This window comes from Phacochoerus africanus, chromosome 16 (assembly GCF_016906955.1).
Source record: "Phacochoerus africanus isolate WHEZ1 chromosome 16, ROS_Pafr_v1, whole genome shotgun sequence".
NCBI classification, from domain to species: Eukaryota; Metazoa; Chordata; class Mammalia; order Artiodactyla; family Suidae; genus Phacochoerus; species Phacochoerus africanus.
This window is the reverse complement of record NC_062559.1, coordinates 43,755,996-43,778,653: the sequence shown is the minus strand read 5'-3', so window position 1 is coordinate 43,778,653 and position 22,658 is coordinate 43,755,996. Positions and strand designations below refer to the sequence as shown.

General features: G+C 39.1%; 1 protein-coding gene across 2 annotated transcripts in view; it reads right to left on the bottom strand.

Moving 5' to 3' along the window:
- TRIL (TLR4 interactor with leucine rich repeats) overlaps positions 1-22,658 on the bottom strand; it is a 129,123-nt gene that overhangs the window by 54,059 nt on the left and 52,406 nt on the right. Inside the window, exon 3 of one of the 2 annotated variants that reach the window (XM_047763728.1) lies at positions 22,346-22,453. The exons of the other annotated variant lie outside the window; for it this stretch is intronic. The gene's annotated coding sequence lies outside the window, so the exon portion shown is untranslated. Of the gene's footprint in view, positions 1-22,345; positions 22,454-22,658 lie in introns of those variants that run through there. 2 annotated transcript variants of the gene reach the window in all.

Here is a 22,658-nt window from a genome sequence, read left to right as displayed (position 1 = left end):
TTATTCAGATGTCCTGTCTCACTTGCACTTGTTTGTATGTATATATAAGTCCCATGCAGTTTTATCGCATGTGCATATATGTGTAACTACCACCACGTCAAGTTGCAGAATTGTTCCAACGCCACAAGGATCCCTGTGTTATTCTTTAATGATCACACCTCCCTCCCTCCCTCTCTCTTCTCCATATATCTACTTTTCTTTGAGATTTTAGGCATAATAAAGAGACATCAAATTATGAAAATTAGTTGTGTTTTTTAAAAGCTCAAATGGCAGCATTTGAGCTTTTTTTTTTTAAAAAAAAAAAAGATGTCCCCTGGTGGTGGGTGCAGCCAGAGCTTGATTTCTAAACCTGGGTTTCCACCCCACTCACCTACCTGGGTGGGCGGCTTTGTAAGGGGTACAGCTGGCACAAGTATGTGCGTGCTTTGCATTCAAGGCAATAACAATGATAAGAAATGAGGCATTGTGTGTTAGTAAGCTTCATCTTTTTCCAAAAATTCCATTGATAATATTCTACCAAATGATGAATTTTCAGATTAATCAAGAAGTTGCTCCCAATCTCAGGGGTTTCTTGGAAAGTTATAAGTGGTAGCATCCAAGAAGCACAAGTTGCTTCTAACTGGGATATGGATAATATGACTCTCTGGAATTTTATACTTAGATGAACATAGATCATGAGAATGTTCCAAAATTCTTTTTTAAAACAATGTGGAAAGTCAGCTTCAGTTTCTATCCTTCATTGCAAGCTAAGATTTTATGTATATATAAACTCCCAGGCTGACACTTTCCATCTGCTACTGTAGGCATTTTTGCCCATCTGATATGAAATGACAGCAAGTAAGTCCTCAAAGTCAGCTCAGTGGCTCAATAAAATATGGTCTTCTTGTCACCCTGGGCACTTAAATCATTTGTTGTCAAACTGGGTGGCTTTCAGAGTTGACATTTACTGCTGTTTGCTGCAAAAGAGATTGTAGTCCCAAGGAGAGGGCCAGAACTGTCATTAAGCACTGCCAACTCTGAGAACAAAGGCCTTGGTTAATTTTTTGTGATTCTGTTGCTGTCCTATGGTTCTTAAGACAGATGGTTTTTAAATGATGGATTTTCAACAAGATACACTCAAGAAGTATTTACCCAGTGGTCCCGATGGCCTCATGCATATACAGACACTCAAACCCACACAAAGAAACATTAAAAGACCCTTTATCTTTCTTCTCCCCCCCCACCTCTCACTCTCTTTCACTCAGTTCTTTTTCCAAAGTCTCTAGGTTAGCTCCAACATGGATAGCCCATATACGTATGAGGGATTCCTATCGGTAGTAGGGATGAATTTATAAAGAATCTTTCAAACATTCAACAAAGATGTATCAGGTGCCTTATATGTTTATGGCACTGTGACAATTGCTCTGGTGGACACCAAAATGAGTTTCTTCCCTGAAAATGGAGGAAACTAGTATTATGAGTCAAGCACTTGGCATTTGTCACTTCATGCTATTCTCATGACAACTCTGGAATACCATAGCACTATGATTTCCCACATCAGGAAACAGGAACCCAGTCGGGTTGGGGAGGTGGCCCAGGATCACAGCTAGTAAGAGGCAGAGCGGAGATTCAAGTCAGGTATATCTGAAATCCATGCTCTTTCTATACTGTATCCTTTAACTTGCAAAGAAGGGGATCATACAGATTTGGAAATGCAAGTATACACAAAACTATAATACAGAGCAGATTATTGTAAATTGCATAAGAAATTTCAAATAAAAGAAGTACAAAGAAATTCAGCATCTGGTTGATGTGGTGGATGTTGTCATGATTCCCTTTTGATGAAAGACTCATTGTCTCAGTTGCTAGGTAGTGCTGAAGACATGCAACCTCTGGCTGTCAGCCCCTTTGGGGACTGGCCCATTTACAGAAAGCTACCTTGTTCAAAGTCATACCCTTTTCCAAGAAGCCACATCTATTGACTAACTGATGTGGAAGCAAAAGCTTGGACATCTTGGCTCAACTTGGGATACCTCTTAAGGACCATTCTAGCTCCAGAGCTGCCCATGTGATGGCTAAATCTGTTGTTGAGCTTTCATAACTGTTCCTGCTTTCATCCCCTTCCTTCCACAGGGTTGACTCCAAGAACATTTCTTAATAAACATCCTACATACTTATCTCTGGCTAAGAGATTACTTCCCCAAGAAGTACCCAATCCATGACGGTTGGGTAGATTTGAAAAGTCTTCACAGGAAATGGCATACGAAGTGGGTCTTTGGTGACAAGTATGATTCCAAAAGGACCACCATGTAGTTATTGTTGGAAAGGCAATTGTGAATCTGCTGTAGAAGGTCTTGAAAACTAGATAAGGAGTTCATACCCAGTTGAGAAATAGAGTACCACTGATGGCTTTGAGCAGAGACATGACATGAACAGGCTATAACTTAGAAAATGGTCTGTGGTTATTTATGAGGACAAATGTTGAAGATGGAGGCAGAAGATTGGGAGTTCATGGAGGAGCCAATGGTCCAGATAATGTTCATCATTAGATTTTTTTTTTCTTTCTTTCTTTTCTTTTGGCAAAGACTTAGGTTTGAATCCTGGCTCTCCACTTACTATCTATGGAACTTTTCAAAGTCACTTAATCCCTCCAAATTCAATCTCTTCTTCTGTCAAGATAATACTTGCAGTGTTGAATGGTTGTGAGCTTGTAAAGCATCACACACACAGACTCATACACATACACACATGCTCACACACACAAGCAGTAATCAATGTATAAATCCCTAAACAAATGCAGATTTTACTTATGGAGATAAAGAAAGTTAGCCAGAAGTAGGAGCTAGCAAACTACAGCCTGTTTTTGCAAATACAATGCTATTGGAACACAGCCTTGCCCATGCATTTAGGTATTGTCTATTGCTGCTTTCAAGTTACAATGGCAGAGATGACTATAGGACTCTGTGAAACCTAAAATCTCTACTATCTGGCCCTTTAACATTAAAAGTTTGCTACCCTTGACCCGGAGCATCAGAAATAAAAAGGAGATGACTAATGTAAAAGACAGGACAGGGGTCAAGTCTATAGACCTGGTAAATTCTTGGGCTCAAGGCAATAGAGTGAGCTAGAGAAAAGACCAATAACTCAGAGATTTCTAGGCCAACAAGATGGCATTGTCATCAATGACATTTAAGAAATCAGAAAGAGGAGTTCCTGCCATGGCGCAATGGTTAACGAACCCAACTAGGAACCATGAAGTTGCAGGTTCGATCCCTGGCCTTGCTCAGTGGGTTCAGGATCCGACGTTGCCGTGAGCTGTGGTGTAGGTCGTAGATGCAGCTTGGATCCCGAGTTGCTGTGGCTCTGGCGTAGGCCGGCGGCTATAGCTCCGAATTGACCCCTGGCCTGGGAACCTCCATATGCCGCGGGAACGGCCCCAGTAAAGGCAAAAAGACAAAAAAAAAAAAAAATCAGAAAGAACAGTTTCACTTGATGATTGGTTTCATTCTGGACATTCTGAGCTTCAAGTACTGGTAAAAATGTTCAGCAGAAGGATGAAAATGTGAATCTTGTACTTTGGCAAGAGCTCAGAGATGAAGTTTTGGCCTTTGGAACAGGGTGCATTGACATGAAAAAAAAATAAAGGAAAATTGGGATTCTAAGGCAGTATAATTTTGACTTTCATCTTTCCCTATTAAACAGATTGAGTTCTGTCTCCTATTTGAAAAGTATTTATTGTCTAAAGTGGATAGTTAAAGCAAGGCTTTGCTGATCATTATTATCTTAAGCAGAAAATGAGAAAAGGACAGTAAAATTTTATTGTTGCTAGAAAGGAAATATTTTAGAACCAGGCAAAAACTCCTCTGCATCAAGGGTGTTTGACCATGTTACTGGCCACTAAGCAACACTTGAAAACCAGTTCTCATGTCCCAAGTGATATAAGTCCTGTGAGATATTAAATGGTTTTCTGCAAATAAAAGAATTTCATGGTTAACCAACTTGGATAAAACCAGGTTAAAGAAAGTGAAAGCTTTCTTCATTATAGAAGTTCTCAGAGGCTGCCTTGTGTTAATAAGCACTGGAATTCCCAAGAGGTAGACAAAGTAACTACATAAGAAAACTGGGGTTTAAAGCAGTAACTTGCCCAGGACTACAGAGCGATTAAGAAGCAGAATTAGAAAAAAAAAAAAAAAAAAAGCAGAGCTAGGAATCAAACTCAGAGACACTGCTTTGGTGTTCGCAGCAATGACCCTTTCCTAATCATGATGATGACAGGGGGGTGGTGATGGTGATGGTGGCAAAAAGTGTGATGACTGCCAAGCGGTCCCTGTGGTACTTTTAGATTCCTGGGAAGCTATGGTGATCCTTAGACCAGTGTATCAGTCACCTGGTGACAAAGCAACACCGCATCAACCACTCAAAACTCAGTGACATATACTAATAAGCATTTATTCTGTTACACGCATCTGCAGGTCGGCCAGGCAGCCTTAATGATCTCATTTGGCTTTGGCTCCAGCCTGCAGGTTCAGATCAGGTCTGCCTGATGGAGCTTTCGTCTGTCTGAGACGAGCAGGCCGCCACTGGCAGAGTCCTCTCATAGTAGAGGCCCAAAGGTCTCCATGTGTATCACTAAGTCGCACACCTGCCCCCTAGTCAAGGGCCAGGGGTTTCCCTCCATCTCCAGTGAGAACTGCAGTGGCAAATGGCAAAAGCGGTAGATACCAGGAAGAGGGAAGAGATGGAACTGATTCCATCTCCCATGACCATGTGTAAAATTCAGCTTGGGACCATATCATAAAAAAATCTAATCTGTCTGAGTAACTCACAGAACACTGGCACCACGAATTCAAATGCAGTCAATGCAGTATGTGACAAGAAAATTCTGTTACTCCTACCCCTGCTTATTCAGAATCTGCCCAGGCCTGGGCTAAATAAACAGCTTTAAGGGTCTACTTACTGTACTAGTCAATGGTCTACAAGTCCCTTTGCCCGGTGCACTAGAACTCTTCATTCGACCTCTCTGCTAATGCTTCTCTGGGTCCCGCCATGCTTGGGACCTGCTGTCCAACTACCTCTCGCAGGCCAGTGGGAGCTGAGGCTCAGACTGAGGCTGAAGTCTTAGGAGAACTAGATACAGCCAGCCCGAGTGTTTTACACATATCCCTGAGCCTGCAAAGACGGCTTGGGCAGAGAGTCCAAGGGGTTGGTCAGAGAGAAGGGTGAAGAGCAGAAAAGTGGCATAAGGAAGGTGGCACTGCTGAGAAAAAGTATACAAAGAGGGTGAGCTTTTTGTGAGAGTCTGGCAACCTAGCTCTCAAAAAGGGAGTGACACTGGCAACTACATCTCTCAAAAGTGTATGATTCTTTGATAACAATGACGATGAAATACCCGATACACAAAAGAGAAGGTATGTAACACATACTAACTTTGAAAGAGAAAATGACACTTGTCACCTCACCATTCACCTTAGAAATCAGTATATTACATCATCTACCTGTATGTTCCACCTCTTTCCTAAAGGAAAACTCTCGAAATGCTGTATTGATCATTCTCTTGTTTTTTTAAAAGAATATTATATCCTGTACATACATTCTTGAATATGCAGGATACAATTGCTTTGTTTTCCTGGTAGTTGAGTTTTACATGTAACATGGCACCTTGTCGTAATTATGTTCCTGAAATTCTCCCTGGTTTGGAGTCAGTGCGGTTTATTCATTTTCACTGCTCCACCTTATACTTTATTAGAAATATATCACAGTTTATTTATTTATTCTGCTGTTCATAAACATTTTAGGCTGTGTCATTTTTTGCTATTACAAATGATTTTGTAATTTGTATGTGTCTCCAGATACACTTGTCTAAGAGTTTCTGTGGGCTATGTAACTCCAAGTGGAATTTCTGGTTTAAAAGCTTTTAAACTATTGTTTGCAATTGTATTCCAGAGTGGTTCTATCAGTTTATAAGCCATTAGCAAGGTATGAGAGTTCCTGTGGAATCACGTTTTCACCAGTACTGTGTATTGTCAGACTTCTAAATTTTTACCAATCATGAAGATTTGTTTACAAATCCACTGTAATTTAAATTTGCATTTCTTTTTCTTTTTCTTTTTCTTTTTTTTTTTTGTCTTTTCCTAGGGCCACACCTGTAGCATATGGAGGTTCCCAGGCTAGGAGTCTAATCGGAGCTGTAGCTACTGGCCTACACCAGAGCCACAGCAACACCAGAATCAGGCAGCATCTGCGATCTACACCACAGCTCACCGCAATGCCAGATCCTTAACCCAATGAGCAACGCCAGGGATTGAACCCACAACCTCATGGTTCCTAGTCGGATTCGTTAACCACTGAGCCATGACAGGATCTCCTTAAATTTGTATTTCTTGATTACTGATGAGGTTGAGCATCTTTTTCTGATTTAATTCACCAAGTATGCTTCCCCTCCAGTGACATGCTTTTTTATTTCTTTTGCTTATTTTCTTATTTCTATCAGTTTTTTTCTTATTGATGTATCACAGTTCATTATAAATACTGGATCCTAATCTCTTGCTAATTACATTTAATAAATTATATTTTCCCACTATGTGTTTGGCCTAATTATTCTTTTTATGATGTCTTTCGATAAACAGAAATTTTCGGCTTTGAGGTAGTCAAATAGATGGAACTTTTCATTGTGTTTTGTGTTTTCGTTTCTTTTCTTTTTTTTTTTTTCTTTTTGGCCATGTCCACAGCAGGTAGATGTTCCCAGGCCAAGGATCAGATCCACACCTCAGCTGTGACTCAAGCTGCTGCAGTGAAAATGCCGGGATCCTTAACCCGCTGAACCACAGGAGAGCTCCTTCTTGTGTTTTCTTAAAGAGACAAATCCCTGCCCCAAGTTCATAAAGATATACTCTTCATGGATCTTTTATTTTGCTTCAAACACTCAAGTTCTTAGTTTGTTGGGGGTATGGTCAGTGATAGGGCTGTGATGTGACGTAAGGATCAGAGTGGATTTTTTTCCAGGTGGATTACCCGTTATCTTAACATATTTAATGACAGTCATTCTCCCACCCATCCACCTCCTTAGTCATCTGCAGGACACCTCTTCCAAGTAGCAAGGTGACCTCATGTACAAGGGATGTTGCACTGATTGGTATGTCTTTTCCTACACCCAAACCATACCATCTCAATTACTCCGGCTTTATGAGAAATCTTGCTATCTGGTGGGACCATCTGGTAACTAGGTTACGACTTGTCTTTCAGGCAAAGAATGAGCTTAAAACATTTTAATTAAGAGGATAAGAGAAAAGATATTAAAGATTTTAGCCCACTGTTAACTTAAAAATAACATCTATTATTAACTTCTATTCCTAAGGCTAGACTAAGATTACTGTTATTGGAAATGCATGTGGTTATTCTAGCTGATGTACAAAAATAATTCAGACTTCCAGGGAGGCAGATGAAGGTGCTGAAATTTGACCTCACTTTTCTGTTTGCTTTAAGGCATGGGCTGAAGTACATTGCAAAATGATCAGCCATTTATGCCCCTTAGAAAACAAGGCCACATTAAAACGTTACGTTTGTACTTATTCTCAAGTATCTCTAATGCGGTTGCATGTCTTTGCACTTCTTCGGGGTTATTTATAGAAGGCTTTGTGTTTATAACACTAAGACAAGGTGACGGGATGAACTTGAAGTTTCCCTGGGGCGGGGTGGGGGGTGGGGGCTTAGGGACTCTGCCATAAACTCTGCTCTCTATGGACCACACATTTTATAACTCATTCTGTATAAACAAGCCAAATCTTTTGAGAATTTTCTATCCAATGAGTTGAAGAAATTCCTTTCAGTGGTGACACTGACTCTTTAGGCTATTTGTTTGGACTTCTTCATTGGAGATAGAGTCATACAAATTGAAGAATCTTTTAAATGGGATGCCCAGGATGCACTGTAAGTCACGTTTATATATGAGGGTTTGTATTCCTTTACGACGGTGCAGAAAGAGATGCAACATCATACACATAGTACTCACAATTCAATCCAGTACATGGTAGAGTGCCTAAAAAGTAGCCCTGAACTTGCTAAATGTCTATTTTAAAGAACTTTGAAAATAGGTTTACAAAGAAATATTAAAGTTGCAAAGAATTAACAATAAAGATTTAAATATCACTTACTAGAGAATGCACTCATGGTGTGAGAGCAAGAATCAACGGCTTAGAAAGAAGAAAGTGGACAGAAATAAGAACAATGAAAAACAGGCAGGACATATATTCAGGCAGGAATATAAAGACAGCAAAATTGAAACCAATAATCAAGAAGCCTCTTCCACAACACATGAAAGTGTTAAGACGATAGGGAGATGACTTTTCAGTAGTTTTGGCTTGGGCAGGAAAATGAGTGTGCATTCTATAGAATAGCACTTTTAGCGTGCCCTGAGGTGGAAAAAGTCACAGTTAATGAGCTTCAGCTGGAAGAAAAGCAGTAAAACGAAGTTTGATTTTTGCCGTAGCTACAAATCAGGAGAAGCACAGAGTCCATTCTCTAAAGCGTGTGTTGGATACTCTCAGCTTCTCACCTTTTCTTCTCTACCATCCAGGTTCCCGAGGCTCCTATAAACTTGCCTCCCTCTCCACCTGTAAAACCTCCGTTCAGATCCGACTTCTCTGGGGCCCTGCAACACAGGATAAGCTCTTCACCGAGCAGTCTATCAGCAACACAAACCATGCATTCAGAAGCACACTGGCCACAGTGAATTAAAAGGAAGTCTTCTCAAAAGAAAATATTACTGAAAAATTTTTTGCATCTGTGTTTATATCTACTAAAATGCAAGCCGACACGGCCATGGATAAATGACGGTGATCCTATAATAAAAAGTTTCCCATGTCATTTATGATTCTAATATTAACAGGGTTGCAAGATTTACCAAATAAAAGTATAGGATTCCCAGTTCTGTATATTGCATATAAACAACCCACAGTTCTTTTAGTATAAGTAGGTCCTGTCAAATTAATTAGGCAAAGATGCCATTAGATGGCTATGGCTTTAATGTTGTGGTGGCCTGTGTAAGCAATCCAAATTCTAAGCCTGTAAATGCCTCGAGCTTACAAAATTAAAATGCTAAGAGCAACCAATCACAACCAACTAAGCATTAAACTGTAGCCAATCAATAAGGTCCTTGCTTTGCTTCTGTCTTTTCTCCATGAAAGTCTCTCCCCAGCTCTTCTAACCATTTCTGGTTGGTCACTACCTGATTGCAATCAATTTTTGCTCAAATAAACTCTTACAATTTTTAATATGCCTCACTTTATCCTTTAACTGTCCAATGCAATATTTAGGACACAATAATACCAAAAAAACTTAATTGTTTATCTAAAGTTCAAACTCAACTGGGTATCCTGTATTTTATTTGGCAACCCTAATTAGAGTACCTTACATATGTAGCTGGACTAAAACTGGGCATTTTTGCCCTTCCTCCAAAAAATACCTTTTAAGCCTTGAAAAGTAAGATAAAATAGGTCTTCACTGGAACTCTCTTTCTAAAAATCCACTTTACCCATCTTTCCCCTACAGATTCTACTAACTTTGGCTGCTTTCCAAGTCTTTCTTCTCTATCCCGCCCCCCAAACAGAACTGGCCCTCTGGGTTCCCTTTCATTTTCCTCTGTCCTCTCTTTTATTCTCTTCCAAGCATTGATACCCCTGGGGAATCCACCCTTCAAAGGACTAACCCTTTCTTGAGGTTCAGCTACCTTGGGGCACCCTGGCATTCCATGGTTTTGCACCTCCCAGTACAATTTTGAAGGAAGCAATGATGTCACATGTCCTTATCTTATTTGAGATCTCACACAGCAAAAGTTTTCAATGTTTTCCCCGTAAGTTGAAGACCAAATTTTTTTTGAGATACTTTCCAAAATGTGATAAAATTGCAAAAATTCCCTTCAATGCCTGTCTTTTTTTATGACAAATGAGGGTCTATTCTAATACTTTTTCTGCAGCTACTCATTTGCTCATTTGGGTGTTCCTTATTCTGACAGTGATGACAGATTTCATAGCTTTTCAAATGTTAAACCAGCCTTGTATTCCTGGAAGAAATGCAAAGTGATCATAAAGGGACATCCTTTTTACATATAGCTGGATTCGTTTTTTCTGACACTTTGTTGGAGATTCCCAAAACCTATTTTTACAAGAGAGATGAGCCTAAGCTTTTCTTTCTTTGTAATGTACTTTTTCAGATTTTGTTATCAAGATTTGTGGCCTCATAAAATGAGCTGGAAATTATTCCCTTTATTTCAATGCTTTGGAGGAATTTATGTAAAATTGGTACTATTTCGTCCTAAATACCTGAGATATTGTGTAGAAATGCTCCTTCTTCATTCCTGATTTTGATGATCTCTCACTTTGCTTGGTTTCTTGAATAATATTTGTAGGAGTTTACCAATGGAAGGGGGTATTTCAACAAATCAACTTTTGGCTTCGTTGATTTTTCTCTAGTATATATATTTTTATACACATTGGTTCTGCTTTTATCCTTATTCTTCTTTTTCTAAAGAATTTCTTTTTTTTTTCTTTTTTGCATTTTCTAGGGCCGCTCCTGCAGCATATGGAGGTTCCCAGGCTAGGGGTCCAATCAGAGCTGTAGCTGCTGGCCTACACCACAGCTCATGGCAACACTGGAACCTTAACCCACTGAGCAAGGCCAGGGATCGAACCCGCAACCCCATGGTTCCTAGTCAGATTCGTTAACCACTGAGCCATAACAGGAACTCCTCTAAAGAATTTCTTTACTGTTCTTTTTCTAGCCACTTGAGATAAGTGCTTCTTCATTGTTAGCCTTCTTTTCTAATATACAGATTTGAAACTATCCCTCTAAGCTCAGCTGTAGTTGCAGTCCATTGGATTTTATATGTTATATTTTTATTATAATTTAGTTCAATTTATTCTCTTTTAAGTTTTTCATTATAATTGTTCCTTTCCCTATGGGTTATTTAGATGTGTATTGCTAAATTCCCAAACATTTGGGGACTTTCCCATACTGGCTCTTTATTATTACTGATTTCAAGTTTAATTCCACTGCATTCAGATAACTTATTTCCATTCTTTGAGATGTGTTGAAACTTGTTTTATAGATAAGCATATGGTTCTTTTGGTAAATGTCCATTGGAAAGAATGCATTCCACAGATGCTGTGAGCAGAATTTTTTATATGCAAATTTGGTTAAGTTACCCCTGCTTTTTCAATTGCCTATGTATTTATTGAATTTTTTCTATGTATTCCATCACTTACTAAGAGGAGTTTGTTAAAAAAAATACAAATATGATTGTGCATATGGCTATTTCTATTTTTAGTTCTGTCAATTTTTGTTTAATACAATGTGAGACTGTATTATTTATTGCACAAAAATTTGTGAATGTTGTAACTTTTATCATTATAAAATATCTCTCTTTATCTCTAGCAATATTTTGGTGAAGTTTAATTTTTCTCACCATAAGATAGCTATATTAGTTTTCATTATTTTATTGTGTGAATTTTATATTCTTTTTTATCCTCTGATTTTCAACACTTCTGCATCCTTTACGATGAATCTCTTCAAGTAGCAAGTACTAGGGCTTTGTTTTATTATTTGTTAACGATATTTGTCTTTTATTTGGAGTTTTAAATCAATTCATGTTTAATTACCAATATGTTTGAGTTTTAATCTGCCATCATGCCATTTGTTTGCTTCCTATTATTTTCCTCCTGTTATTTATCTTTTTAATTTTTCTTTTCTTGCCATCTTTTGGTTTAACTTTTATTTCTTTCCCCCTCTTCTAATAGCTTGTAAGTAATATATTATTTTTATTACCCTTTACAGTCCTCCAGACAAGCTCTTGAGGTCAGTCTGTTAAAGAATGTTTAAATGTGTCCCTTTAACATTTTATCAATGATGCTTTTAAAAGGACCAACACCCCTAAATGATTCACACCAGAAAACATTTAGCTGAGAAATATGAGTTCATATTAGACTTCAGAGAGAAAAGAAAAGACCTTCCTGTGTGTAACAGGCTAGAGCGGTTTCTATTTTTATTTGTGGACAATCATTACAAACTACTGCAAATTTATAAATAAGATCTATTACAGCTAAAAATTCCAACACAAAAGACTACTGGCTGAAATCTTCTAGGTGGAAAAAGTGTACAAAAAATAAAAGGGCTGAGGCTTCTGGGAAGGAGAGAGGATTGTGAAGATGGAGTTTACTAGGAAACTGGAGTAGATCTGGAGCTCACTGGAGCTCTGGGCCCCCATGAGTCACCCCATGGTGGACCCCAGGTCTTTCATCTGAAAGGTCTGTGGACTTCCTGGTCCACCCACTGCTTCCTGTGGGAGACCTCAGCTCTCCCAAGGAACCACCATGAGTCTAAACGGTGACATGGCTGGTGTACCACTGGGATATATAAAACCCTCAAAGAAGTTAGCCCTTGGAGCAAAGATGCTTCTCTGTTGCCTCTGGCTTTTTTTTCCTACTTGTACAAGGGAGGTGCCTGCCTAAGAAAGGAAACTCTGCCTGAGTGTAAAGTTCACGAAAAGCCTTGCCAGAAGCTGGAAGGGCTTCGAGATGAGGTGTGAGTCCTGTGTCACTGGACTCCCACACTGGACTTCCTTTGGGCGTGTCACACATCTGCAGAGGGGGGCCCCCCCGAAGGAAAGTTTTATGACCTCTAAGGGAGGACCATGAACTAACCCATCTACAGCTTGTGAAGCTGATTTTTTTTTTACTTTTTTCCATAGAGTCCCTTTCCTTCCTTTTCCCCTCCCTCCCTTCTTTTCTTCCTTCCTATCTTTTTTCTCGCTCTCACCCTTTCATTCTCAACCTGTTTGGTTTGGGTTTTTTTCCTGACTTAAATTTCTTTAGCCTTTCAAACCAGTCCCCACCTTGGCTTATGGCACATATAGGATAAACATGCTTTTTCCCTTGGACGGCATTCATATTCCGACACTTCAGCATCTGAACAGTCCTCAGGAGCCTGTTCTCCCTTTTCCGCACTGATGTGGTTCTCATTATCTTCTTGGCCAGGTGTCTTCACATTTTTATTCCTGCTGGGGCAGTTTTCTTCTCCCCTTTGTGCATCCAGAGAACCGAGAAGAATATATTCTGTGTCACCCAGCTGGTTATTTCATTAAGTTCTCAGGGCTTGCTCCATATCACCTGAATAAAAATATTTTCTGTGGCTAGAATGCAAGCTAGTATAAAGTATGTATAGAGGGTGTAGAAGTGAAGTTTCCAATGGAAAGGGATTCTAACTGGGGGTCATAAAGCATGATGCAAAACATCTTAACTGTGTCATTAGTACCACAACTTTGTCATTGATCCTTGGTTTGTTACTGACGCATTCATAAATACCTGCTTGGTCCACAGCCATCCCCTACACAGAGAATCTCAAGATGCTAAACTTCAAATCGTCTTCAGAAAAGAATGGGCAGCATCCATTTGGAATAGATGGTGTATTAGTTAGGGTAATAAAGGCTAAGCTTCTGTAACAAAAAGACATCCCTCCAATACAATGGCTTAAATAAGATTTGGTTTTGGAGTTCCCGTCGTGGCGCAGTGGTTAACGAATCCGACTAGGAACCATGAGGTTGCGGGTTCGGTCCCTGCCCTTGCTCAGTGGGTTAAGGATCTGGCGTTGCCGTGAGCTGTGGTGTAGGTTACAGATGTGGCTTGGATCCTGCGTTGCTGTGGCTCTGGTGTAGGCCGGTGGCTACAGCTCCGATTCGACCCCTAGCCTGGGAACCTCCATATGCCGCGGGAGCGGCCCAAGAAATAGCAACAACAACAACAACAACAACAAAAAGACAAAAAAAAAAAATAAGATTTGGTTTTATTTCTGTCTCATGGAAATAGGGGGAGGGCAGCTCTGCTCCACAAAACCATTTGAGGGACTTAGATTCATTTCATCTTGCTGCTGTGCCATCCTTAAAATGTCTTTTTTTGTCTAAATGATTGAAACTGAGCTATTTCTTTGCCTGATTTTAAACTCTTGAGAAAGGGAAAGAGAGGAAATAGAAGGCAAACAATTTCCCCTGAGATACGGGAGGTGGAAATTGTTCACATAATTAAAGTTTAAGTTTCATTGGTGAAAATAGAGCTGTTCTTAACTGCAAGGGAGCCTGGGAAATTTAGCCTCCAGCTGGGAAGAAAAGGAGACGTTTAAAGAGACAAACAGTGCTCTGTAATAGGCACTCCGAGGTATCAAATATGGAACCAATTCCGATTATCATCCATTTTTTAAGACACTATAGTAGGATGATTAACTGCTGTAGCTCTGGGGACAGAAAGCCATGAGTTCTGGCTTGGGCTCTACCACTTACTAGCTGTGGGGCCATAAGCAGGTTTCTTAACTTTCTTAAAACCTCAGTTTCCTCAGCTGTAAAATGGGAAACATAATAGAACCTGTGTCAATGATTGTATGAAATATACAAGTGCTCACATGAGGAGTGGTCAGTAGATGTTTCCTCCACTTCGTTTCCTGAAGGGAGGAATTGACCTCTTGTTAAGAATGACATCCAGGCCAATGGGAGGTCATCAATAAAGAGCTTCTTTGTTTCAGCAAGACTGGTAAACAAGAGTCTACGTTATAGAAGGCACTGAGAGAGAAGCTACTAATTATCAGCTAGTTCTGCACTTCAAATGACATGGATATAGCACTAGTCCTTTTCTCATGGAATTTGGGGGGATAAATAAGACATGTTTTTCAAGAACATACTGGCACTCATATGTGTTAACTCTTAATATTATGCAAGGTAAATGCTAAGTATTGTTACAAGCAATGCTATGAAATACAAAGGAAGGAAAAATTAATTCTGACTTGGAGGAACAGGGAAGGTTTCAAAGAGGTCATGGCACTTCAGTTGGACTACTAAGGATGAGTAAGATTTCAAAAATTTGAGAAGATTTTAATGGGCGATTTCATCAGAGAAAACTACATGAACAGAGCCTGGAGGTGAGCTGTGGTGTGGCATATTCAAGGACAGAATGTCTAGGTCACAGATGCTGGAAATGAGAATGAGAGGAGCTGCGGAGGATAATATAATGGGAGATCAGATAGTGAACACCATGCCTGTGATTTTAGACTTCACTCATGAAGCAGTGGAGAGGTTTCTAAGGAAGAGACTTTCATACGCTGAGCTGTGTAGTAGGTTGATTACCTCTAGGAGCAGCATACAGGGTAGATGAGAGTGGAGACAGATGAGTGAAATGAGAGGCTGGGAATCCAGACAGGTGACCACTGCAATCGTCCAGGAAAAGGATAATAAGGTCTTAATCTGGGCGCTACCACTGATAATGGAAAGTAAAGGATAGAACAGCGTCATTGAAGAGGTAGAGTCAGTAGGTCTTTAAGATTGGAACAATAAGAGAAGTGAAGGAGAGAAGAGTTTAAAACTCATACGATTTCTAATCTGAGTACTGTCACCCAAGAAAGATGTACAATAACTTCAATGGACATGCTAAAACTAACACCTACTAGAATATTGCTATTAAGATTCCCAATATAGATGACCTGAGGCAATGGTATTTCTTGCATGACAGTGCTGTAATAAGTTTGAGGGGGGAGGAAAGCATAAATTCCCAATGTGAACACCCACTTATATTCAAAAGTTAGACTGACAAGATCTTCAAATGTCACCAGAGAATAACATTCACTTTAAGAAAGATAATATGAGGATGACGTCTGCTCCCATTTTAATGGCGTACCTGGTATCGGACTACCCCACCTGCTGAGAACAGCTGTCAAGCTAGATAAAATACAAACAAAACAAAACAAACAAACAAACAAAAAAACTGTTTGAAGCTGTAAGAGAGTACTCAAGAAAAAGGAGACTTGAGAGGCTCAGATCCCGGGGAGAGGAAAAGTGAACTGAGGAGAGCACAACACTCTATCCTGGCTGCCCCTCGAGGTATTTGCTGATTCCTAAGACATATATATGCAGGGTGAAATTTGTGAAACTATACCCAAAGTACCTGCTAGTTAGAGATTTTGACATTTTCACATCTACTAGGAAGACAAAACTGGAGCGCAGAACCTACAAAAAGGAGCTTCTAATGATTTTTAAGCCTGAAAGTGATACACCTTAAAAGTAAAGGCAAATGAGAAATAGCCAATCCTCAACTGGATCAAGGTGACTTTTTAATATGCTATATGCTTGCCAGAAGAAAATTAACACCCAAGTTCAGGAAGATAACACTATCCAGATTCTCTATAATTTTTCGTAATCAATGTCCATGATCTTGCATAAAAGACCTAACAGGCAATTTCATGAAAATAAGGAACAAGGCGAGGATGGCCACTGTCTCTTCTAGTCAACACTGTACCAGGGTCATTAGCCAGGGCAAGTGGACAAGAGAAATCAAAGGTATAAGAATGAGTAAAGATGAAGTAAAATGATCTTTATTTGGTGCTGAAATACTAGCAAACCCCAGAGAATCAATGATGAAACTAACTCAAACAATAAAATGATTCCATAATGTAGCAGGATATAAAATCAACATTACAAATCAACAGATTTCATATACACAAACAATATAAAGTTAGAAGGTATAATAGTAGAGAAAACTTCATTTACAATAGCATTAATAAGGCTAAAATGCTTAATAATAAACTTAATAAGAAATGTGTAAAACCTATACATACAAAAGATATTTTACTTGGAGTTTCTGTCGTGGCTCAGGGGAAACAAATCTGACTAGGAACCATGAGGATGCAGGTTCGATCCCTGGCCTTGCTCAGTGGGTTAAGATCTGGCATTGCCGTGAGCTGTGGTGTAGGCCAGCAGCTTTAGCTCCAATTAGACCACTGGCCTGGGAATATCCATATGCCTCAGGTACAGTCCTAAAAAAAATTTAAAAAAGAAAAGACTCTTTTAATAAATTCCTGAACTGTTTGAAAGACTAAAAAGTAGATGTGAACAAATAGACATTTTCTTTTCTTGGATAGGATAACTCAGCTTTATACAGATGTGAGTTTTCCCTAAGTTAATTTACTCATGCAATGCATCCTAATAAAAATACCCACAAGCTATTTTATGGGGGTTAAGCTGGTACCAAAGTTTATATGGAAAAACAAACATGCAGGAATAGCCAGGGAATACTGAAAATAAATATTTATGAGGGGGAACTAGCAGACACTAAAACATACTATAAAGTCTCTATAATTAAAACAGTGTGGTACTGGCATATGGCCAATAGGATAGAATAGAAAATTCAGAAATAAATTCAAAAACATATGAAAATTTAATACATGATAAGGATGTTATTTGAAACCACTGGAGTAAAGATGGATTTTAAAATAAATAATGTTGGACAACCGAGTAGCCATTTGGAAGAAGATAAAATTAAATCCACATCTCACATTATGTATGAGAATAAACTCCAAATGGTCTACAGATATAAAGGAAAAGAAATGAGACTATAAAGTTCTAGATGTTTATATGGGTCAATTCTTCTTTAGACATAATGTAAGAGAGGCTTCCTAACAATGACCCAAGCTCCAGAGGTATTACAAAGAAGAGATGGAAAATAAATTTTGACTAATAATAATTTAAAGGTTTTGCATCACAAAACAAACAAAATACAATTTTTAAAAATCCAAAAGACAACTGAAAAACTGGTAGAAAGCATTTCCTCAATATATTTAAAAAATGCTTAAAATATAAATAAAAGTTTTGATATTTCACAATCCATTACAGATTGAATTTATGAATTCTCACACTGCTTTTAAGATGGGTGATCAGTATATTATATGATACTTTCATATGGAGAAAAGGGGGCAGAAATATTAGAAAATCAGCCCAAGTCGCATGTAATTTCTATCTGCAGCCCTACTTTTCCCCAACTTAACCCTTCTCTCCATGTTCACATCCTTCCCACAGGGCACCCACTCTCAAACCCCAAGCCTTTTTGTTCCTCTTTCCCTTACACCAGGAACAACCTCCCTCCTTCTGATGATTTCAGTACAACTCCTGGCCACCTCACCCTGTCCCTGAAATCACAGTTCAAACCCCACCTCCCTCAGACAGCTGCCCAATCCTGACCCTATTACGCGCCATGTTAAATGTTGGCTGCAAATTGACTGTCTATCTCCTGAACATCTTCATCTTGTGTTGACATGAAGCTTTCATGGCTTTCCTCCCCAACTATACGCCTCCCTGTGGCAGCTTCTATGGGAAGAAAACTCTTTGGAATTAGGAGAACAGAAATCTTAGCTGAATAAGCGGTAGCCTTAAAAGCCACACTTGATTGAGTAAGCCATTTCTTTTTGCTCTTAGTTAACTATGGCATATCTGATAATGACTGAATGGACTACTAAGATCTAAGCTCTTTTGAGGGAGACAGTACACATTCAGGCTGTGGAAGATATGGGTTGAAGTTTCGGGGTTTTGTTTGTTTTTGCTTTCTATGGCTGCGCCCACTGCTTATGGAAGTTCCCAGGGTAGGGATTGAATCAGAGCTGCAGCTGCTGGCCTATACCACGGCCACAGCAACATCAGATCCAAGCCTCATCTGAAACCTACACTGCAGCTCACGGCAACCCCGGATCCTTAACCCACTGAGGGATGCCAGGGATCAAACTACATCCTCCTGGATACTAGTGGGGTTCATAACCCACTGAGTCACAACGAGAACTCCCGGGATTGAAGTTTTGCCAGGCTAGGGTTCCCAGATCACCAGCTTAATTTCCTGCTGTTCAGAGAGAGCTTCTGGACAAGTGGGGCTTAATTTAAGCCTCAGGGCCTGCTGCTGCCCCTGTCTCCTCACTCACAGCTCCTGGAATCACAGGGCAGGGGTAGGTGGAAGGTAACCAGAAAGACAGCGATTCCCCCTCCCTCACCAGAGCCTTGTCTTGCCAGCACTCCCTCTCTTCCACCATCTACCCAGTGATGCCTCCTTAGAAAAAGCTGGAAGGTGCTCTCTCTAGCACCTTTTAATTTTACACTTTAACATCATTCTGCCGGGTGTTCAGAGCATCCATCCACATTCTCCATGAAAGCAAACAGCAGGGAGGGAAGAAACTGAATTAGGGCTGCTCTTGCAGAGGGGCGAATTTTGAAAATATCCAGCAGTGTTAGTTATACATTTTGTTTTGTTCAACCCCAAACTCAAGATTTCCTTTTGTGTATGAGTATGTGCCTATGAAGTTATTAAGTAATTTTGTAGTTTATTAAGTAATTTTTAAATTCATTCTAATTAGAAAATATTCAAGCAAATAGAAATACATATACAAAGCAAAACAGAAAATTCATCCTTTATCTACTACCTTTCCCTCCATCCTAGTCCCATTTCCATTTCCTTACTAAATCTAAATTCCTGGTGCCAAGTGGAAGCCTAGCTTTATTGTTTTCCAAACGGCAAGTGGACTACCTCAGCACTATTTACTAAATGGACATACTTTCTCTCTTCATGTGAAGATTTGAAAAATTCCAGTGTACACATGCATGCTTTCTACTCTGCTCCTTTGACCTAGCCTTGCTAAACAAATACCCATTGATTTAATTACTATATCTTTATGATATGTTGATAGCTAATAGGAAAAGATTGCTTTTTTCTAATTTCTCAAAAATTGTTCATTTCCTTCAAATTTTCTCTTCTAACTTTTAAAAATCATCCTACTAAGCCTCATAAAAAACATCCTGATGGAAATTTCATTGGAATGACACTGAATTTTCAGATTAATTTGGGGGCAGCATTGTCATTTTTACAAGTGACTTTTCCTATTCAGGAACATGGTACATTTTTGTATACTTAAGTTTTTTTCAATGTATTTCAGTAAAATTTTATCATCTTCTTTTTAGAAATCTTGCATAGATGGGGTTGTACTTATACTTAGTATTCATTTCATGTTTCAAGTTGGTATTTTGAATTGGATATTTCCCCCCAGTACAATAGAATATAAAGGCACAAGTGATGTTTACACATTGATTACTCTCTGCTCATTTTCTTGACCTTATTTGATTCACTTGCATCTTTTTTCTTTTTCTTTTTAGGGCTGCAGGGCAGCATAGGGAGGGTCCCAGGCTAGGGATCGAAATCGAATCAGAGCTACAGCTGCTGGCCTACGGCCACAGCCACAGCAACACCAGATCTGAGCCACATCTTCAACCCACACCACAGCTTGCGACAATGCTGATCCCTTAACTCACTGAGCGGGGCCAGGGATCAAACTCACATCCTCATGGATACTAGTCCGGTTTGTTACCACTGAGCCACCATGGGAACCCCTCACTTGCATTTTAAAGTAGATGTGTATTAGTTTGCTAAGTCTGCCAGCACAACGAATACCACAGAATGGGTAGTTTAAACAGAGATTAATTTTCTCACAGTCCTGGAAACCAGGTATCTGAGATAAAGATGTTCAACAGGCTTGGTTATTTGAGGCCTCTCTCCTTGGCTTGCATAGAGCTGCCTTCCCCACTGTGTTCTCACGTGGGCACACCTTCCTCTGCACATATTTCAGTGACTCCACGTGTCTAAATTTCCTGTTCTTACAAGGATACCAGTCATATTAGATTAGGGCCCACCCTAAGAACCTCATTTTAACTTACCTCTTTAAAGGCCTTATCTCCAAATATAATTATGTACATCCTGGGGATTAGAACTTAAACATATATATTCAAGGGAGGGGCACAAATCAGCCCATAATAACAATCATATCTGCCAATAATGACAATTTTATTTCTTCCTCGTGTTCTATCCTTACTTCTAATTTCTTTTTCTTGTCTTACTACATTGGTAAACTCTCTAATACAGTGTTGAATTCTATGGTAATAATGGACATCTTTTTCTTTTTTCCAATTTTAATAGGAATACTTCCAATGTTTCAGTGTTCAGTGTCATGTTAGCTCTTGTTTTCTGGTAGATAATCTTTGTTAGGTTGATCAACTTCCTAGCTAAAGGTTTGGTGGGGTTTTGGTTGGTTGGTTGATTGTTGTTTCATTTATTGCTTTTATTTTGTTTGCTAGAACTGGTATTTGGTCCTAGCTGAGTTTCACTTTTCCCCCTACCTCGCCCTGATTTCAATTAAGCTTTTAAAAAATTTCAAACACCAACAGGAGCTACAAGGAGGAGATTTGGGGTGACATTAAGGTCTTTTTCTCAGTCTATTTTTTAAAGTTTTATCCTCAACAAATAATTACATTTGTGAATGACACGGAATTTATTCCAAAGATGTATTTTATAAATGCAATGTTTTATACAACCTGAAATTTTGACAGTAGCACTGCAGAGTGAAAACCATACCTCAAATATTCTTTAATCCACAAAATATAAAACATTCCTTTATACTCTCCCTGCCTCAATCTTCATCATGCCCCCTCATTCACCCTTTGTCTTTTGGCTTCTCTAAAAGACAAATAGAAAGTCTTATAGTTAATATAAGATTATCTTGCCACATAAAAGTAAGAAAGCCCAAAGAGGAAACTATGCTATTCAACCCTTCAGCAGTCGTTACTGAGTACCCAGTGATAATGCTAAGAGCTTCCACTGGTGCCTCTCAGTTCCAGTGTTTTTCAGAGTGCCAGGGAACTAACAATGAGTAAGACACAAAGGGCTAACAGTCCAGTTTTAGAATCAATTGGCTAATGCAGGTTTGTTATATTTTTCCTTTGATTCTGTTTAATTTGTTGGCAGTGCTTGGGTAGGCCCGATAGCACTTAATTGCAAATAATTCTGGAGCTTCTTGGCAATGCAAAACTAATTGAAATGAGAGAAAAGCAAGTGTACTTATATGATGAATAATATTAAGACCCAGGGGGCATTTAGAAGATGGAAAAAAGGAGTGGGTTAATTTTGAACCATTTTCAATTTCCATACCAGTCATTACCCACATTAGTGGATTTATTATGTTCTTTTTCTTTCCCTAATAAGAGCCTTGTAAAATTCAGCACATCATCAGGCAACCTAATAATTACTGTATTTAGGGACAAATGTTAGATCTTAGACAGAAACTATTTATTAGGTCCCACTGCCTAAAGTTTGACTGAATGGTCATTTTTTCTGCTTCCTCATTAATAATCATAATAAGTAAACTGCAAGAAAGAGGAGGAAAGAACTCAGCAAATCAAAACTTAGAAAACTGGAAAGGTCAGTGCAATAAAGCATCCTGCCATTACTCACAGACTGTGTGAGATATTAGAGTTACGATTCTTAATTTTCATGACCAAAATTCTAAGGGGAACGAAAATGGCACCAAATGAATCCATTCAATTAATGTGGAAGCCCAGATGGAAAAAGAGCAAAATAAATAATTCCCTGAATCTGCCTTTTATCAACTCAAATCCAAAATTGTAGGCCTCCCTGGAGCCCAAGAACCACAAAACAAAAGCTTAATGTGACTGGTAATTTAAGTGTTTGCTAACCTTTTGTCCTTTAAGCTCTCTGGAACAACCAGAAAAACATTACGTGATGAAGTTGCGCTGGTTGAGTGTGCGCTGGGTAATGGCATCAATCTTCCAAAATTCCCGATCCAGGATCTGAAATACAGAAACAACTCCACCCTGACGATTTTTTTTTTTTTTTAAAGAAAGCTCTTTTGTTTCTTTGGATTGCACTCAAAGATTTTTCTTGCTGACTTTCCAAAAGCGCATTATTCATTTAGTAAGCTTACCCCTTGCTTCATCACAAAAGATGCTATAGATACCTAAGCTCTCACGCAACACAATTACACGTCAAGGAACT